The 21,326-nt window shown below is 44.7% G+C and overlaps 1 protein-coding gene across 1 annotated transcript in view; it reads right to left on the reverse strand.

Annotated features, from left to right (window-relative positions):
- The window catches only part of PALM2AKAP2 (PALM2 and AKAP2 fusion), a 312,433-nt gene that overhangs the window by 229,155 nt on the left and 61,952 nt on the right, over positions 1–21,326 (reverse strand). The window contains exons 3-5 of the mRNA XM_042780386.1: positions 8,252–8,366; positions 7,132–7,153; positions 276–380 (exon numbers count right to left, since the gene is read on the reverse strand). The gene's annotated coding sequence lies outside the window, so the exon portion shown is untranslated. The remainder of the gene's footprint in view (positions 1–275; positions 381–7,131; positions 7,154–8,251; positions 8,367–21,326) is intronic.

A 21,326-nucleotide genomic window follows, 5' to 3' on the forward strand; every position in this document is an offset into this window, starting at 1 on the left:
GGCTGGCGGTTCAAACCCACCAGCCACTCCTCGGAAGGAAGGTTGGGCAATCCTACTTCCGTAGTGATACTGCCTTGGAAACCCAAGGAGGTGTCGCTATGAGTCGGGGCCGACTCGACGGCACATAACAACAACAACAACAACAAGGCCAGGCTAAAGGACAGGGTCCTCCTATGTACGGCTATCTGGACATCCATCTCATTAATAAAGCTCAGAGAAATGCAGGCCCCATGGCCAGGCCTGGCTTTTCAACCAGATAGCTCCCCAGGACTTACCAGCCACTTTGCTGGTCCCGTCCTGCCCCGGTGATGGTGGTGCTGCTGCTGGTGAACAGAGGATTGTCAGGTCGGGGAGCTGGGAGGAAATGTAATTTACTGCATCTGGTAGCAGAGAACAGGGAATACAATTAGGCACAGTGTTGGGCGGCCCAATGGGTTCACTGCCGAGACAGCAACTTGTCTGCCCTACATAATAGACTGCAGGGCAGCCACTGAATCAGTGGATCAGGGTAAACAAAGACCAGCATTTGCCTGGTGACTGGGAGTCAATAGAGTAGCTGAGGTTGGAGGGAACCCAGCCAGAGGGCTCAAGCCCTAGGGCCACTGTATGTATGAAAAGATTTACTAGAAAGTGCTAGAGTCTAGTTGTACAAAGAATTCGGGGGGTGAGGGGAGGGGCAATAAAAACCCAGAAAGCCATTATCAGTTTGGTGGGATTGACTACATCTGGGACATCAAACTAGAAATATGTATACAATAGTATGAAAAAATAGATTTGGGGCTCATCTCTTGAGCTGGAAATATAGGTTTATGTACTTGATTTATTCAGAGAACAACTTTTATACACATATAAAGAAAGAAAGAAAAACTAAAACTCCAGACATTATTCTGTGCTTTCAACACTTCAGGTTGGTGTTTCAGCCAGTAAAATTCTGAGATTCCAAAATGAAACCATCCAGGAACTCAGCTGTAGGAAATGCTGCTGTGTAATAGAAGGGGACAATGAACTCTGCTTAGGAAAATGCCTGGACCAGCCTATGGAGGGAGGCGAGATCCTGGAGGGCGTGACTTTCAGCAGGTATGCCAAGGTATCAGAGAGGAGGAAACCACCGGGTGTGAAGCAAGAAGGATCTGTGCATCCCCCAGAGAGTAGTGGGAGAAAGAAGGCAGGAAGGTGGCAGGAAGCTGGGCTCTCTATGACGTGATTCCTTCCAGTGTCACACTACGTCACAGAATCCTGGACTGTCCATCAGTCATCAACAATTTTGTTGAAATGCTTACTGGATATGCCCACCAAATAGCTCACAGTCATCTCAAACCTAATAGGTCCCAAGCAGAATGCTTATTTATGCTCAACTGTTGCTTCTCCTGTACTCTGTGTTTGGCTCATGACACCAAAATTCACCCAGAATCCTCAGCGGCACCCTTACCTTTCCCACGTTTGGTGTTCAATCAGTCCTGTGACCTCTACTTCCTTCACATCTCTTACTCTCCTCTGTATTCCCACTGGTACTGCCTTCATCCTCATAGGTTTTGTCTTTTTTCTTAATGTCATGCTGGTTGTTGTTGTTGTTATGTGCCATGGAGTCGGACCCAACTCCTAGCGAACCCTCCTTGGGTTTCTGAGGCAGTATCACTATGGAAGTAGATTGCTCAACCTTCCTTCCGAGGAGTGGCTGGTGGGTTTGAACCACCAGCCTTCTGGTTAGCAGTCAAGTGCCTTAGGCACTACACTGCCAGACCTCCTGGGACTGCAAACAGACTCCAGAGTAGGATTAATGTGGCTCTACATTGACTAGGAGCTCTAGTAGTGTAGCGCCTAAAGCACTTGACTGCTAACCAGAAGGGTGGCAGTTCAAACCCACCAGCCACTCCTCGGAAGGAAAGTTGGCCAATCTACTTCCGTAGTGATACTGCCTCGGAAACCCAAGGAGGGGTCGCTATGAGTTGGGTCTGACTTGATGGCACATAACAACAACAACAACGACATTGACTAGACCACTCCCTGACTTGTGTGTGAGTCTGAACAATCTAGAATGCACTGGTACAGGAACATTTGTTCTCAGGGCAAAGACCACTCTCTAGCAGCTGGGATTCCTCTAAGAAAATGGAGTTTTCTATATCAATCATTTGGGGAGAAGGAACAGGAAATAAGGATTGGGCTTTAGGTTGGAGGGAGGCTCTCCTTCTCTCTCTGGGGACTCATGTGTATTGAGCCTGGGTCCTGCGCAGAGAAGATAGGCTTGAAGGGCCTCTTATCCCCAGGAAGGAAGGAAGCCCTTTCGAGGTAATGGTAAGTTGGGAGATAGCTGGGAAGCAGTTTGCAGCAACACCCTGGAAACGGGCCTGCGTTTGAACCAGGGCTCTCTGTGTAGACATATTATCTGAAATGGTACATTATTCTCCATTCTGAACTTCCTTTTCATTGTTCCTGAACTAAGATTTTAGATTTTTCTCTACTCTCACTGTGGGGAGCTGTGGGAAGGGTCTATGCCTAAAACAACCATGAACAGGGCCAGGGAGGGCAGCAGCTTGTGGAGCGGGGATTGGCTCTGAGATTGACATCAGTGGCCTAGGGAAGAACAGAGTAAACTGGGGCTAAACAGACACCTCATGGGACAAAAGGTGCACAGCAGACTCGCAGGATTTTGAGTTCCACTGAGGATATCCTGAAAGCTGTGGGAATGGGATCTCAGTAAATCTGACTTTCTACAGTCAAAGGAGACATAGTCGCAAGCCATTACGACCAAGCGAGACCTCACAGACTGGTCACATGTGTGTCTAATATAGTTAGTGCTAAATATAGAGTTTCTAGGGCATCTTGGTAAACTGAAATTTTTAGCAGCTAGAAACAAAAGCCACTTGCAGACAGTGGATTCTGCATCTGAAAGATCAAGTAAATGATTCCTACTGCTTGTGTCTCAGCCTCCCCGTGACACTTCCTGACACATGTGAGTGGGCCAGTGTGAGTTTGAGTTCTATAGCTCTTAGAGGGCTGGGGCTACATGACTTCTGCTAAGATCTAACATAGTGGCATGTGAAGCAGGAGGAGGAAGACAGAGCACTCACCCCAATGTACCATTAAATAATAATCCCAAAGGTTATGCAGCCAGAGGTATCTGACAGATACAAGGACTAACAAATGGGGCTTCTAAAGAGTTAATGGAAAAAATCTATTCAGGTGGCCTCATTGGGTCAGCAGCCTTCCCTTCACCAAAGTCAGGACAATTAATCTATCCACTGTCAGACACAGTAGAGAACAGTCAATTACAGAACAGAAATTTATGATGAGTTACTTTTCTCAATTTTCAGCACAGCAGAAATAGTTATAGCATCTATGAAGAATATAAGTAGCTAAGACTAGAGAGACAAAAGAGATGACAACTCTCCTTAAAGCGTGACTTAAGGGGCAACTGAAGACACACTGAGATTTCCCAACAATTAATATAAAGGCTTTGATGTGGATAAGGCACCATGCCACCACAGGCCAGTATGGAATGGGAACCAAGAGATCAGAATCATACTGCAAGGATGAGATGGGTCCAAGACAGATAGATGATTTTCCTTGGCTGGTTCTGTCAAGAGTTCAGACCAGCTCATTGGTGAGTAAAGCACAGTTAACACTAGATGTATAATAGATGCAACTGATAGTTATACAAGACCCTGTGCCTGTTCAAGGCAGGATCAGAATGTGTATGGCCAAGGAATTCTACTCAAGGTTGGAATAAACAGCTCTCGATCAGGGAGAACAATGTGGAACAAAACTCAAAATCATTTGGAGAAAAAAAAAGGGGGGGACCAGGTTTGCTGGTCCAATAGAGCCTGGTGGAACCACTGAGACTATGGACCCTAGCTGCCCTTCAGGTCTGGAATTGAACCCACACCTGTGGCTTCCAGCCACACAAAAGACATGCATATGTTGAACATTTATCTGAGGTAGATACACTCCTTGGAGAGAACAATCATGGGAAAAAGAAGGGCAGCTTATGCACAGAGAGACAGCTCAGGGGGCAAGAGTCCATGGAGGGATGGACATAGCTAATTATTGGGAGGAAGTGGGAGGGGAGCTGTTGCATTGTGGTAAACTGTGGTCAATGTCATGAGACAAAGTATATGTGAACTGCTATATGGAAAGTGAATTTGCTCTGTAAATTTTCACCCAAATCACAATTAAAAACAAACAAACAAAAACAGCTCTCGATTGCCAGGGCTACCATGTAAAAAAAAGCCACTGTGATTCAGCAGCATGGTACCTCTATTTCCTCTGATATGCTTAGGGTGGTGTGGCACCAAAAGTGGGGCAGTTACACACACACTCACCTGCAGCCTCATAACCTGGGGAAGCTTTTGCTGATTATCTACAGCACCTTGTACAGTTATACAATCACAGTTGGACCTGGATTCGGTAATCAATGTGTCTTAAGAGTTGGATATTTTTCTTAAGGACTTATTGTTCTATAATAGTTGTTAGTTTTAACTAACAATAATTGGTTGATAGTAAGAAAGCCTTGGCAACTTGCCACCCTTGACATAAAGAAGGTGGAAATGAGGTATTCCCAAGTCCCTCAAACGGGATGTGTTTCAGTTTGTTTTCCCTCAGACACAATGCAACCTAAACATTGTTCGCATTCATGGAAGGATGTGTCCTGTCCTCTCCTTCAAACTTCTTTTTTGTCAGTAGGTGTGATGGGATGGACAGGCCATTCCATGCTTAGTTTTAAGTGGTGATGGCAAGAATCAGAATCCAGGGTGACAGGTAAGACCACAGGAACTTTTCCCTGGACCATTTCTTGAGATCTCTAAGTCTTCTGCTCCTCTTAAACCTGAGCTCACCAGTCCTGCTAAAAGGTGAAAGAGGACAGCATCACGAGAGCAACTTTCTCTGCAGCTCCCTTTTCAATCATGAGATAGCTCTCAGAACCACGTAAGGAGGGATGCAGTAGTAGGAAGGAGTGCGGGAGGAAATGAGAGGAAAAGTTCTGGGTGGAAGTGAAAGAGATGCTGGTAAGAGTTTATAATGTGGCTTCATTGTGGCTTGTTTACAAGACTCATAGACTATGTAGGTCCCTATGTCCCACGTAACCTTCTCAGGTACATGACCCACAGGCATCTTAGCTTTCTAATCATCAGAGAGAAGTCTAGGAAATGTCCTGGTTTGAGAAAAGAAGGGGAAAAGGAGAAATACAAGCATAAAAGGGCACTCAGTCTGTGACTATCTACGTGTCAGTGTGCCACCCCTCTCTACCCCAGCCTGACACTTACTGAATCACTCTTGATTGTGTGGTGTGCCTCAGGCCTTCCCTAGCACCAGCGAAGTCTGCTATCCTCTCACTCCTGTCCCCCCAGTTTCCCAAAATAGACAAGGCCACCTCCTCAATCCATGCCCCAACCCAAAAGCACAGAGCAAGTGCCCTGATTTGGCCGCACTCTGAGTTGACCCTGTCTACATGTGCTTAAGAGCATGAGGGTTAATTTAGTACCTTCACCAAGCTCCCCTAGTGTGGTAGTTATGTTTGTGTGTCAAACTTGGCTGGGCCTGGCTGAGTGGCTGGGCAGCTAGTGGTAGTTATTCCCCATGATGAGACTGGCAATCAACTCCACAGTGGGATCTACCACAAGCAGCTGAGTAACTGCTTTAGGGATGTGGTCTGCTTCCTATATTTAAGGAGAAGCCTGGGGAATGGTCTCTAGCTTATGGCACACTTAGACCCTGCATCTAGCTGTGTCATTGCTCAGCAGCCTGCTATGCTCTGCCAACCCTGGGACTTACAATGCACTAAGTTAATGACCTGCCATGTGGACTGGTAACATCGGGACTGTGCCTTTTTACTTGTCAACCTTGGGGCTTCTCAGCCTCAGCAGCCAGCAGCTGTCTGAAGAAACGCCTCTAGCTCCAGTGGGCCAGGAGCAGGAGGCAGAGCTAGACCCCAAGGTTGAGGGGCTTTCACCCAGCCCCTAGAGCCTAGCACTTTGAACTTGGACTTAAAGCCTCCAAACTGTAAGAGAATAAACTCCTGTTTGTTAAGGCCATCCCACGTGTGGTATATTTCTCATCAGAGTGGCACTAGGGAACCAGAACACCTAGGGAGCCAAAATCCAGACCCCTTGCCTTTGCTTTTCTGGGAAAAAAAAAATCACAGCCCCTCAGAAGAACAATCCTTATCGCAAACGTCTTTGGCTAATCCAGAAAAATCATGATACAGTTCTTCATTTTTAAACCCTTTCCCATATTTTTCAAATGACACTGGGAAACACTCTGATGTCAACCCTTATTCTGAGTCCTAATCATCTTCCTAGTATAGAAGTTAACTTTATAAGGACAAGGTGGCAGACAGTATGTGATCCTTCTGACGGGTCTAAAGCAGGTCTAGCTGAGGGCCAAAGTGAAAGTGGGATTCAAGCGATTTTTATGGGTTTGTAGCTGAGGTCAAGGTGAAGGATGACTTTTCATCCACAGCCCCAGGTAAGAAGAGGCGAGGACAGGGGCAAGGAAGGGCAGGGAGAGGAGGAGAAAGCCTGCCCTTGCTCTGATGGGGTGAGGAAGCCAGGGCCCTGCTCCCACCTTTCCCGTGCTCCAGGCCAACCATCCCACCCATGGAGGGAAGTCCTGCCCAATCTCGTTTCCCTGGAAGGCTGGGCAAGATGCAGTTTTCTGATTCAAAGAAAAACCAGAGGCCTTCAAAAGGTTCCCTAAACACCAGATGACAACTGTCTGATGCATGTGTTCAGACCCTGGAATCTGACCAGCAGGACTAATGTGCTCATCCTTAGAAAGGACTCAGTCTTGATAACAGCCCTCTGCTTTCTGAGCACCTTTCCAAAAGGCCCAAGCAGTGAACCTGTGGGACCCAAGAGGGAGGATGGAGAACCGCCAGGCCACTGTTACAGACTAAGGACAACAAGTCAAGACACAGTCCCAGAAGAAGAGAGGCAGTGAAGACTTGGAACGGGAACCTCATCAGTGCCCTGTAAACACCACTGCCCTTCCTTCTGATGCCCTTACAAACCAACACATCATGTCTTCTTCAGTGAGTCTGTGTTAATGGAACACACAGACAGCACCAGCCTTCCTTTCCAACTAAGCTGATCGGGACAAAAACATTCATCTACAGACAGGGCAGAGAGCACTTACCTCCATCCGTGTTGGAGAAACTCTGTGGAAACAAAAGCAGGACTAAGAGTTACTACCCACGTGGACAAATACCCCCTCTTTCATTTAACCCCATCTCTCCCCACCCCAGCCCATTTGACTGTGATGGGTAAATGCAGTACTCTCTCTTCTTCAGGGACATTTGATTTGGATCCCAAAATTTAAGGGAAGAGTTTACTATGCTCACTTTATACAGAAATTCTCCAATACTGATTGAGCTTATCCAGCAATACCCTTGGTTGCGTTAGAGAAGCGATATCAGAAATAAAAATATCTTAAAATGAATTTGGTTTGACTATATTGCTTTCCTGTCACTGATAGATAACTAGGGAAATGGGGTACAAGGTGGAAGGAAGGTCTCGAGATAGTCAAAGCCTATGGCTGCGTGGATTCTCCAGTCTTTGCAACATGGCACCATCTGTTTTTTAATACAGTAAAATTTCATATATTGACACTATAGGTATTTGGAATTCATGTCCATTTTTGTTTTTGGCCTGTTTATAAAGGAAGGACTCAAAAAGTGAAGTATAATTAATGTCAGGGGAGCACGCTGAATCTATTAAACAAGAATTGTTTCTTAATTTCTTGAGTCCTGTGGGAGAAGGCCTTCCAGCATTAGATATACAAGGGTCTGGAAAGTAAGTCCCAGTACCAGTTGCTGTCAAGTTGACAGACTCAGGGCAACTCCATCAGACACATCAGAGCAGAACTGTGCTCCACAGGGTTTTCAATGGCTGAAGCATATCATCAGGCCTTTCATCCAAGGTTCCCCCTGGGAGGACTCAAACTGCCAACCTTTCAGGTAGCAGCCAAGCATGCTAAGCATTTAGTCACCCAGGGACTCCAGGGATAGCAGGTAGATGGGGTTAATGTAATCACTCTATGTCTCCCAGCAGCCAGGTGGACGGACACACCTGAAGCCAGGCCACTCTCTCAGCTTCAGGAATGGCACCTGGTCCTCATACATCTGTCCCTCATTTAACAGAGCTGGTGGCTCAGACTTCCCATCTATACCAATTTGCCTTTTCACCCATGGGTCCCATTTTGCTAGGATTTACTTTCCCCGGATATAATTTAGAGAAATCACACTTGTTTTCTTCACCTTCTGAAAGTCCTTGAAGGATTTTTCTGTCTCCTTCAGTTTCTCTAGGATGATTTGCTCTTTGGCAGATATCTGGGACTCTTCACTTTCTAGCGCTTGTATTTCCTGTTCCAGCCTGGAAGACACACAAACAGAGGACAGGTTACTTTATTGTCCTGCCATCCCCGGGCAAGAGAGCAGCTCCTTCCTGTCCAGTGCCTGGAGCCTTCCTGGTCCATTTTACATTATGCAGAGGTAGCAGGCCAAGGTTCTACATTGCACAGCGTCCTGTGTTTCCAGCTCTGCACTGAGCTGACACTGGAGGAAGGAAAGCGACCCAGAGCTACCGCTGCTAGTTCACAGGCAGCACTTGGCAATCAGCTTTGGTGTCTCCCCTCCAAACCTATTCACATGCGCATTTCTTGTTCGGGGAAAGATCACTTTGACATAGCATAGGACATAGTATCTGAAGGAAACTAGCTCCATATTCTCCTAGCTAACGCAGAATAACTGTTCTTCTATCAGGTTGACCAAAAGTGAAGGTCCAGTCTTGCTCAAAAGAGCAAGTCCTGGGAGCCTGGTGTCATCTCCCCCAGTGACTTGGCCTCCACGGCCCCAAAAGAGACGGAGGAAAATAAAGTAACTGCCCCCACGCGTTCTCTTCCAGAACTCTCCCCAGTTTTCACAGCCATCGTATGTATTTTCTGAAAGGGAAATTTCAGTGTTTCCTGGAGACTCTGGGACTATTCCAGACCAGCAGCTAGAGCTATGATTTAGGGGAAGTCTTCCTGTGAAATGATAGTAATAACCATTAACTGTCATTGAGCACTAATTAATTCTGTGCCAGAAACTGAGCTAAAAATTTGCATTTATCTATCTCATTTAACCTTCACGGTGACCCTACGAGGTAGAGAATCCCCACTTTACAGGTGAGCTCATTACGACTCAACAAGATTAATTAACCAGTTCAATGCTGTAGAGCTCTGAAGTCAGGATTCAAGCCAGGAAGTCTGGCCCCAGACACTGCTCCTAACCACTGGGCTAAACTCTGTCCAAGAGAGTTCTGTGATATTTCACACATTCATCACCTTTTAACATCATATATGTTGGCATACTAGGGTAGTACTGCTATGAAGAGATGACTTTGAGATTATGGCGGGGTGCACCATTACCTAAAGGACTCTAGACTGCTGTGCCTCTTGAATGATGTGGACTAAATGTATTTGTTCATTCATTCATTTTTGCTTGTGGTCTCCCTGCCCCCTTCATCATGCTGGAAGCTTTGCTGCAGGGTCTCTGCCTTCTACTCTACTTGTCTCTCCTCCCCTCCCTCCTCCCCCTATTCCTAATCTGTTGGGAACTGGATAACCAAGGCTGCTAGAATTAGGCCTAAAATAAAGACTTCAGAGCAAGATTTTCTGATCTGGTAAGAACCACCGAGATATAGGCATGGATTTGGGATGCACTATGGCCCCTTTGGGCCACTATAAGTCAGAAATGACTCGACAACAACACGTTTGGTTTTTGGTTATGACCTTTCAAACGCCTTTTCTAGTTCCTTTCTAAGTATAACAAAGATGACTTGTAAAAGGATAAGACTTTGCAGCAATTACTTTGGGTTTAGAAGAAAACCCCTACTTCCAAATGTTCCTACCTCCTCTGAATAAGTACAGCTCTAGACGTGTTTATCATGGGAGCTCTTGTAGCATAGTGCCTAAGGCATTTGACTGCTAAGCAGAAGGCTGGCAGTTCAAACCCACCTGCCACTCCTTGCAAGGAAGATGGGGCAATCTACTTCTGTAGAGATACCACCTTGGAAACCCAAAGAGGGTTTACTATGAGTCAATCACAAAAAATAAAAAATATAAACATGTAAGATCAGTGAGGAAGTCAGTCACATTGAAGACATTCTTAATGTAGCGATGAGAACCTCCTGTCCAGCAAATTGGAAAAGGCAGTATCCCAAACCACACCTCTGCCTACAAGCACCTACCTGCATCTGGATCATATACTCTGCCCTCTTGTTCTTAGAGCTGACCTGTCCATGCTCCTACTTAAGGCCACCCCATCACATTTGCACTGGATCTCTTCCCTTGTCTGACCTATTCCCCTGCATCAATTTTCTTTTCTCTACTGGATCATTCCCATTGGAATAGAAACATAGTAGTATCTTCTGGTGGCATAGTGGTTAAAGGTATTCAGTAGTTCACCAAAAGGCCAGCAATTTGAATCCACCAGCTGATCTGGTGTGCAGATGAGGCAGTCTGTGTCCATAAAGATTTAAAGCCTTGAAAACCCTATGAGTTGTCCTATAGGATCACTATGAGTCAGAATCAACTTGATGGCACAGGATATTATTTCTCACATTTAAAACAAAAACAAGCAAAAAACTCCTCTCTCCTGACTTCACTTTCCCTTCTATTGCCTGCCCCAACACTTTGGTCTTCCTTTACAATATTTCTTAAAAGAGTTGTGTGTAATTGCTTTCGCCAATTCCTCTCCTCCCAATTTTTCCTTACTCTAACTTGGCTTTTGCCATTACTACTTTATTCGACTCGATGGCACCTAACAACACAACAACTTTACTCAAACCACTCTGGTCAAGGTCACTGGTGACGCACCTTCTTCGAACATTTCCTAGCATATTATTTTAGTTTCTCAGAAGTCTTATCAAGTCTGTGTGTTAGAACAGTGGTTCTCAATGCAGGTGATCTGTTCCCCAGGGGATAGGTGGCAATGTCTGCAGACATTTTGGGATGTCAAAACTGGGAGGGTGGGGCTAGAGGCTTGGAATGATACTAAACACCCTCCGATTCACATGCCAGTCCCACACAACAAATTGTTATCTGACTCCAAATATGAATGTTGTTGTTGTTAGGTGCTGACTCATAGTGACCCTATATACACAGTATAAGAGAACGAAACAGTGCCCGGTCCTGTGCCAGCCTCACCATCCTCGCTTTACCTGAGCCCATCATTGCAGCCACTGTGTCAATCCATCTGGCTGAGGGTCTTCCCCTTTTTTGCAGACCCTCCACTTTTACCAAGAATGATATCCTTCTCCAGGGAATGGTCCCTTCTGACAACATGACCAAATTAGGTAAGACGAAGTATGGACATTCTTGTTGCCAAGGAGCATTTTGGCTGCACTTCTCCCAGGACAGAATTGTTAGTTCTCTTAGCAGTCCCTCGTACTTTCAGTATTCTTCACCAACACCACAACTCAAAAGCATCAACTCTTCTTTGGTTTTCCTTATTCATTGTCAAGCTCTCACATGCATATGAGACAACTGAAAATAACATGGCTTGTGTCAGGCACACATTAGTCCTCAAGGAGACGTCTTTGCTCTTCAGCACTTGAAAGAGGTTTTCTGCAGCAGATTTGCCCAGTGCAATCTGTCGTCTGATGTCTTGACTGCTGGGTGTTGATTGTGGAACCAAGTAAGATGAAATCTTTGACAACTTCAATCTTTTCTCCATTTATAACGATGCTGCTTATTGGCCCATTTGTGAGGATTTTCGTTTTCTTTATGTTGAGCTGTAATCCATATTGCAAACTGTAGTCTTTAATCTTCATCAGTAAGTGCTTCAAGTCATCTTCACTTTCAGCAAGCAAGGTTGTGTCCTTTGCCTATCACAGGTTGTTAATGAGTTTTCCTTCAATCCTGATGCCATGTTTTTCTTCATATAGTCCAGCTTCTTGGATTATTTGTTCAGCATACAGATTGAATAAGTGTGGTGAAAGGATACAACCGTGATGCACTCCCTTCTTGATTTTAAAACATGCAGTATCCCCTTGTTCATCTGAATGATCGCCTCTGTGCTGTCTATGCAATGTTCCTCATGAGCACAATTAAGTTGTTCTGGAATCCCCATTTCTTGCAATGTTATCCATAATTTGTTATGATCCACACAGTTGAATGCTTTTGCATAGTCAATAAATACAAGTAAACATCTTTCTGGTATTTTCTGCTTTCAGCCAAGATCCACCTGGTATCAGCAATTCCCTTGTTCCATGTCCTCTTCTGAATCTAGCTTGCATTTCTGGAAGTTCCTTGTCAATATACTGCTGCAACCGTTTTTGAATTATCTTCAGCAAATTTTACTTGCTTGTTATATTAATGATCTTGTTCGATAATTTCCACATTCTGTTGGATCATCTTTCTTTGGAATGGGTACAAGTATGGATCTCTTCCAGTCAGTTGACCAGGGAGCTATCTTCCAAATATTTAGGCATAGATGAGTAAGTGCATCGAGCACAGCAGCCATTTGTTGAAATATCTTAACGGGTATGCTATCAATTCTTGGAGGCTTTTTTTTTTTTGCCAATTCCTTCAGTGCAGCTTGGACTTCTTCCTTCAGTACCATTGGTTCTTGATCATATGCCACCTCCTGAAATAGATGAACATCAACCAATTCTTTTTGTACAGTGATTCTTTGTATTCCTTCCATATTCTTTTGATGCTTTTTGCATCATTATTTTGCCCGAAGAATCTTTCAATATTGCAACTTGAGGCTTGAATTTTTCCTTCAGTTCTTTCAGCTTGAGAAATGCCAAGCATGTTCTTCCCTTTTGATTTTCTAATTCCATGTCTTTGCACATTTCATTATAGTAATTGACTTTGTCTTCTTGAGCTGCTCTTTGAAATGTGTTCAGCTCTTTTATCTTTTATCTTCCATTTGCTTTAGCTACCCTCTGTTCAAGAGCAAGTTTCAGAGTCTCTTCTGGCATCCATTTTGGTCTTTTCTTCCTTTCCTGTCTTTTGAATAACGTTTTGCTTTCCTCACATATGGTGCTCTTGATGTCATCCCACAACTCATCTGGTTTTTGGTCATTGGTATTCAACATCCTAATATACATAGTGCTAACTCTTAACCCCATTTTAGAAGACACATGAATTATTCATTTCCCCAAGAGATTATAAATGTATCATGGAGAGAGCACAAGTGGCAATATCTGTATGTTGAATAAATGAAATGAACCAAGTTGCACAAAGGTGTGGATCAGCCAAGGTAAGCCCTTCAGGATTTCTGAGACTGGGTCCTTTCTTCAGTAAGCTTTGACTTAGAAGCTGTGTGTAGGTGGGAGATGCAAATATAGTCTTGAAGAAGAGGGGGCCAAGCAACATGGAAGTAATAAAACTCCTCTGCTGTTCTAAGTGGTCAGTAATGTCTTCTACGTACACTAGTGTAACTTTTTGAGTTTTTGAATCAAAGAAAGGGATATGAATGTGAACAAGGGATAATATGTATGGAATGGTAAATGAGTCATAAACTGAACTCACTTGATGGGTAGAGGAGCTCCAGGCTACAGATCACCTGGATAGACTGGAAAGATGATACTATTAGCCATGTGAGTTCTGAGCAGAATCTGAATCTCAGAAAACAGAATACCTCAGCAGATATTACTATGTGTAGTAGACTGTATTATTTTTAACAATATTCCCTCCCTTCCGTCTATCTCCATGGGGACAGAATACTTCCCTGCCCCACTCATATTGATCTTGGCCATGCGATTTACTTTGGGCTCCTAGTAGGGAGAATATGCTGTACTTCTCTGCTCCTGTGACTCAGCATGTGACCTGCTTTAGCCAAGGGAATGTTAGCACACAAACTTAGGTTAGCAACAGGCTTGTACAGTTGGGCTTGTTCTCCTGTGCCTCTGCCACCACCAACGGAAGAGCTTCCTCTGGGCACCTGCTGTCCCTATGGCCTTGGTCCCATAATGGACACACATGGAGAAGACCTGAGCCCAGTCCACAGTTAAAGCCATGCTAGCTGGACCTAACCTACATCAGCAAACCCTCAGTCTACTCACAGAACTGTGAGAATAAATAATTTTTGTTTTAAGTCACTGAGCTTGAGGGTAGTTTGTTATAAAGTATTATTGTCGTAACATTTAACTGATACAAGATGTGTATACACCCAATAATACACTTTATGCTGAAACATGAGTAGCGAAAATACAAGTTACACTCCCTCAACTGCTCCCAGTACAACCAGTGAGATGCTGCCTGCTAGGCACTGGGCCTCAGGAAGCTGTTGCTGGCTGGTTCTTCGCAAGTGTTTTTATTCTCATTATATAAGTAGTATGTGATTTTTTTTTTTTTTTTCAAAATAGGGGAAATACTAAAAATGATAAAGAACAAAAAGTCACCTAAATCACCTGTAATCCCATCGTTTGAAATGAACAATGGGATTACAGGTGACTTTAATATTCTTTGTAATTTTTAGTATTTTCCCCATTTTGAAAAAAAGACTTCACATACTACTTACATACTCAGAATAAAAGCACTTACAAAGAACCAACCAGTAACAACTTCCTGAGGCCCAGTGCCTAGAAGGCAGCATCTCACTGGCTGTGGCATAAGACACATGCCAGGTTCTCATGCCAATGAAGGGGTTAAGAAGGTACACTCTCAGTGGACTTAAAGCCAATGGAATGAACATTTACTGAGCTTGCCTGGATGGACCTTGAGCCAGGCCCTACAGCGGAGCCCAAAATAAACAAGACTGTCTTAAAAATGGCTGACTCTAACTCACTTCTCCAGGGGAAGCAGCCCCAAGTGATTACGATTTCTCTGAGACCTGATGCTGACTCACTGACCCCAAGTCTCCTCAGCCAGCCCCCTGGCCCTATGGGTTTCAGTGTGTGCAGCTATATAGTTCAAGTGCTAAAGATTTGGGTCATGATATTGGGTAACTGAGAAGGAATAGAGAGGGGGAAAAAGAGCAACGAAACTAAACCTTTGAGATAACAACAACTGAGTTTCACCCCAAAGGGAATGTATGAGAGAAAGTGATAGTTTATGTAAGTCTAAGCAAGTCCGATACAATGAACAGATTTTCCTATAAATTCACACATGGCCCTGGGCCAGCTTCTGAGGGCAACAATAACTCAGTTGGTCTCTTTCTGTAGAAAACCCAAGTCCCGGGGCTGGAGAGCCTCTCAAGAAACAGGCTGTCACAAGGTTAACCTCAGTCTTCCAGCCGAGCTAGAGACATCACTGTTTTGTAGACTCATGACTGAAATCTAACACAGTTTTCGATGGAGGAGCTAACTAGATATTGCAGTGCTAAAAATAATGGGCAGGAAGTGTAATTTATACACAAGGTTAATCGAGGCTCTGACAGGTGTGCCTAACAGCCTCTGACTGGCTCATCAGTTTCATATGAACAAAAAGGCAAACTGTAATCAGCTGCCAGGAAAGGTGACACACTGCAGCTGGGCAGGCTTCATTTACTAGCACTAAGGCTGCAACTGTAGCCAAATGGTGTTATAAAATCTACCTAACCCCATTAAACCATCCTCCCAGGAAAACACAAAGGATTGATGGCTCTCGGAAGCACATCCATCATTCATTTATTTCAAAATCCATTTATTCATCTATCCAATTTCATGCAACACCTTCCGTGTGCCAGGCACTGTGTGGCACATCAGGGACAAAGAGATAAATCAGACACAGTGTCAGCCTGAGGGAGGTCTTGGTCAAATCATGAGAACAGCCATGTCTACACATAAATTACAATAAAACCCACAAAGCAAGTGACAGAGGAAAGAAGGATGTGCAGACAGTCATTTCTTCCTGGGAGCGCGTGGCCTGTCCTCCATGTTGCCTGTCCAATATCCACTCTCCCTTGCCTCCATTCTAACAGAACCTTTATTTTGTTGGAAGTGTCAGTGAGCCCAGTTGAGAAAGTATGTATCTCAGCTTCCTTTGTAGGTGATGAGCCAGCTCTGGCCAATGAGATTAAGTAAAAATTTAGGGGCGGGGCTTCTGGCAAAGCTGCTTAAATGGGGAGGAGGTTGACTCAAGTTAACTCATGTGCCCTCTGTCCATTTTCTTTTTCCTACCTACAGGGACCTGGTGCTAGAAGAATGATTTAGCTTCCTTTTGCTGCCGTAGCAAACCACCAATCTAGTGACTTAAAGCAAAACAAATTTATTATCTTACAGTTCTGTAGGTTAGATGTCTGGCATGGGTCTCACTAGGCTAAAATGAAGTTGTTGGCAGGGTTATGTTCCCTTCTGGAGACTCTGGGAGACCATCTTTCCCTGGCCTCTTCCAGCCCCTCGAGGCCACCTTGTACTCCTTGATTCATGTCTCCCTTCTTCCATCTTCAAAACCAACAACATCGCACCTCTCTGACCATTCCTCTATGGTCACATTTCCCTCTCTGACTCTCTTATTCTGCCTCCCTCTTCCACTGTTAAGGAGCCCTGGTTGTGCAGTAGTTAAAGCTGTTGGTTGCTAACCAAAAGGTTGGCGGTTCCAACCTACCAGCCACTCCACAGGAAAAATATGTGGCAGTCTGCTTCCACAAAGATTTACAGCCTTGGAAACTCTATGAGACAATTCTACTCTGTCCTTACAGGGTTGCTATAAGTCAGAATCAACTAGACAGCAGTGGGTTGCATTTGTTTTTTTTTCCACTTTTAAGTAACTCTGTGATCATATTAAGGAGCTTCAATGGTGTGGTGGTGAAAGCATTTGGCTGCTAACTAAAAGGTGGATGGTTCAAACCCCTCATGAAAGATGAGGCAGTCTGCTTCTATAAAGATATACAGCCTTGGAAACCCAATGGGGTCACTATGAGTTGGAATCAACTTAATGTCAGTGAATTTGGTTCTTGTGGCTGATGATTATATTGGGGCCACCTAGATTATCTAGGATACTCTCCCTATGTTAAGGTCATCTGATTAGCAATCTTAATTACATCTGCAACCTTAATTCCCCTTTGCCATGTAACCTAACCACTGGTTTGAATCGGTTCATGCCAGTTTGATTCCACCCCCAATTTACATTTCCATCCCGGATGTACTGAATCAGAATCCATATTTTAACAAGTATATAAGAACGCAAGAATCACCTGGGATCTTGTTAAACTATAGATTCAGATTCAGTATATCTGGGGAGGAAAGGCAAATTCTCAGCAGGGGGTCTAATTGGAATGAACCAGTTTGAAGCACTGCAACTAACATATTCCCAGCTTCCAGGGATCAGGATGTGGACATCTCCGGGTGCATTATCCTGCCACTAGAAGGGACAAAGAAGCTAGAGGTGGAGCTATAATCTTGTAGCCTCTGTTAAGAATGGCTGAGTGTGCAGAAAGGTCCACCTGGACCTTTGATGGCATCATGAGGAGCTCTGATGGCACAGCGGTTAAGGCATTTGGCTGCTAACCAAAAGGTCAGTGGTTTGAATCTACCAGCAGCTCCATGGGAGAAAGATGAGGCAGTCTGCTTTCGTTAAGATTTACAGCTTTGGGGACCCTGTGAGGCAGCTTTACTCTGTCCTGTAGGGGTCCATGGGTCAGAATCGACTTGCCGGCATTTGGTTTGGTGTGGGTGGTTTTGGCGGTATCATGGAGCCAGTGTACCCTTCCTGGATGCTGCTGCAGATTTCCTATTGGGAATTTAAGCAAATGTTGTGGGATAGCTGCTAATCACAGCTGACTGCAATTCCCAACTGATCCAAAACCCACTGCCCTGAAATCCATTCTGACTCCCAGCGACCCGGCAAGACAGAACTGCCTCATTGGGTTTCCAAGACTGTAAATCTTTATGGAAGCAGACTGTCATATCTTTCTCCCTCCCGTTGAGTGGCTGGTGGTTTCAAACTGCCAACCTTTTGATTAGCAGCTGAGCACTTAACCACTATGCCACCAGGGCTCCTCCAACTGATACATGATGGTGAAAGAGCTTAACTAAATAGGATATGTTAGTTGGAGAGTGAAGGATATATTCACCAGGAGAGAGAGAATGTGCCAGGCAATGGACACCATGGTCAAGGCCCAGAGCATAGTATTTCCCTACTCTCACCCTGGGGCAAGTGGCTTTGCACAGTCTTTTCAGTCGACTGTGACATGCTCTGCTCTCTAGTGCTACGGCCCAGAACGGTTCCCCAGCGAAGGCCTGGATGTTCCTGCCGCCCCCACCCAACCCCCATCGCTCACTTTGTGCTTTTTCCTTCTGCTAGGCCTTGCCTGGCCCAATTCTACCAGGCCTTCAAGTCCTGCTGCGAACCTACATTAGGCGAAAACAAGGCCGAGACAAAGAGACGCAGGCAGCAAAGACAGACTGGGAGGGGCTGCGTCACTGGTTCTCCAGCTCCCGCTTCCCTGGAGCCTCTGCTGCACCTGTGCTCTGCTTCCTTACGGGAGCCACAGTCTCCTCCTGCCTGGGCATCTCTCAGTTGAGTCCCAAAGAGTCCAGACTAATTCAGACTTGGTTCCGCATATGCTTCATTGGTCTTTCTCCATAAATGATGGTATAATAGTAATTACGTACAATACTAATGATTCTAATACTTTTTTTTTATTATATGCATTGTTATTTATAATATTAATAGTAACAGGATAATTGAGTACTTACTATAGGATCAGCATGGTGTCAAATGTTTTACATTATTGTAATCTTCACAGTAGTCTATGAGGTGGGAAAAATTTTAACTTCCATTTTATAGATAAAGGAATTGAAACACAGAAAGGGCACTGACTTACCTAGGGCCACAGAGCTAATGTGGAGCCAGGATTAAGACGGTGGTGGTCTGGCTGAAGAACCAGTACCCTCTTCCACTTCTCGCAACTACCTCCCTAAGGCTGCTTCCTCTCTGTCCCCTCATTCCCTCAAGAACCCACATGCTTGAAGTACAGAAGGTCAGACTGGGAGTGGAAGCTTTCAACCTATTTGCTTTTTAGAAACATGTAGGCACTGGTCATCAAAACAACACTCCCTCACAGATTTAGACAGTGTTTATCTCCCTGTAGTTTTCACTAATTATCTGAGTTCTATCTCTTGGCAGTGCAGAGGTCAAGTTTAACAAACACTGTAAGTTGTAGGAGCCCCATTCCAAGAAATGGGAAGACCCAAGGCAAACAGAAAGGATTATCTGGGGTGGTGCTATGAAACTCAGCTAAGTAGTGGAGTTGGGGGTGGTGGGAAGAGTAGAAATGCAAAGAAGTGGAAAGTTTCAGGGGGGAGGGGGACTTGTGGGCTCACTCATGGAGTGAACTCAGCACTAACTGAAAGCTGAGGAACAGGTGCAGTGAAGAAGACATGACAAGATTCTCCAGATCCTAAGTTTATTTCCAAATAAGCTCTGAGCAAGACCAGCATATTCCTGATGAAGGACTGAGCCTTTACAGCTTTTCTATCAAGGGACAGAAGCAGGGTTATACACACAAACTGGGAACAGGCCAAACACAGCTGCTTAAGTGACATGAGTTTGGGTCTCAATAAACAGTCCCAGAATAAAAGGAGATCCCGACAGGCCAAAGGTGATTAACTCAGGCCTATCTCCTCCTCTTGAATTGCAATTTTATAGTGGAGCAGTCAATTGGCCCCTCAGTCAATCTACCAAAATAAGAACCTCAGGAAGAATGTGTGCTCAGAAGAGAAGAAACTGTACATAGTAAAAGTGAAAATGAGACAGCTAGTCATTCACCAATTTCCAACCTCCTCTCCCTTCATAGTAATAGAAACAGCTGCCACTCAGTTGACTTCAACTTATGTGGACCATGTACAAGAGATGGAAGCGCTGCCCGGTCCTATGTCATCCTCATAGCTGCCCATAGGTGCGAGCCTATCATTGTGGTTATTTATTTATTTATTTTATTGTGATTTGGGTGAAGATTTACAGAGCAAATTCACTTTCCATACAACAGTTCACATACACTTTGGCTCATGACATTGACGCAATTTCCCACAATACAACAGCTCCCCTCCCACTTCCTCCCAATAATTACCTCTTTCCAGTGTCCATCCCTCCATGCCTTCTTGCCCTGTGAGCTGTCTCCCTGTGTATAAACAGCACTTCTTTCTCCCATGATTGTTCTCTCCAAAGAGTGTATCTACCTCAGGTAAATGTTCAATTCATATACCTGTCTTTTGCTTGGCTGGAAGCCACAGGTGTGGGTTCAATTCCAGACCTGAAGGGCAGCTAGGGGCCATAGTCTCAGTGGTTCCACTAGGCTCTATCAGACCAGCAAACCTGGTCCCCCCCCCCGCCTTTTTTTTTCCTCCAAATTATTTTGAGTTTTATCCACATTGTTCTCCCTCTCCATCAAGGATCTCCTACATAGATCCCCTTCCAAGTGGTTGACAGTGGTAGACGGGCACCATCTAGTTCTTCTGGTCTCATAGTCATATAGGCTGCAGATTGGATGGTGTTCCAGTTGCTAGGACTGATTGTATCCATCATCATTCTGGTTATTATGCCAATCCACCTCACTGCGGGTCTTGCTCACCCCTGCCAGCCCTCTACCAAACATGTGTCCTCCTCCAGTGATTGACTCTTCCTGATGAGATGTCCAAAGTAAGCATGTTGGACAATGCTCTGCTATCTTCCATGAGGTTTTCATTGGCTAATTTCTGACAGTATCTCGCCAGGCCTTTCCCCCCAGTCTCTTTTACTCTGGAAGCTCTGCTGAAACCTGTCCACCATGGGTGACCCTGCTGGTACTTGAAATAGTGGTGGCATAGCTTCACAGTAACAAACAAGCCACCATAGTACAGCAAACTGAGCAGTACAACCCCGAAAATTTAGCTGAGCATATGGCTACACAAAAAAATGTCCACACGTCTTAGCATCCTTTGTAGCTATGGGTATGTAGCATGTTCTGGACAATAGGACAGAAGTGAAAGTGTTGTGGAGTAGCTTCTAGAACCTTCTTCAGTCCTTATTTCATCCTATCTGAAATGCAAATATGTGTGAGTGGAGCTAATTCATATAAGACAGTCACCAAATATTGCTGAATTTTGGGTTTTGGGTCACAGCTAATCCCAGCCCAGAGCCTCACGAATGACTCAGCATTCAGAAGAAAAACAAAGAGCAATCTCAAAGTTTGGAATTCATTACTGCTAATCAACTCTAGTGAATAGGAATCTGCTGGGGCTGTCTCAGCACCACCAAACCCTGCCCAATCCACAATCTCAGCAGGGAAGTTTCTACTCATCACGCAATTACAATCATGCATATCTGAGCATCTCTAGTGTGCTGTGACTGGGATGTCTGTGTAAGTATGACTCCCAGGGGCAGAGCCTTTGCTAGCTGAATTACATTAGGAAAACCCAGTATTTGGCTATATGAAAATT

The sequence above is a fragment of the Orycteropus afer genome, unplaced genomic scaffold, assembly GCF_000298275.1.
Source record: "Orycteropus afer afer isolate SDZICR_OR568_19922 unplaced genomic scaffold, OryAfe1.0 scaffold00037, whole genome shotgun sequence".
NCBI classification, from domain to species: domain Eukaryota; kingdom Metazoa; phylum Chordata; class Mammalia; order Tubulidentata; family Orycteropodidae; genus Orycteropus; species Orycteropus afer.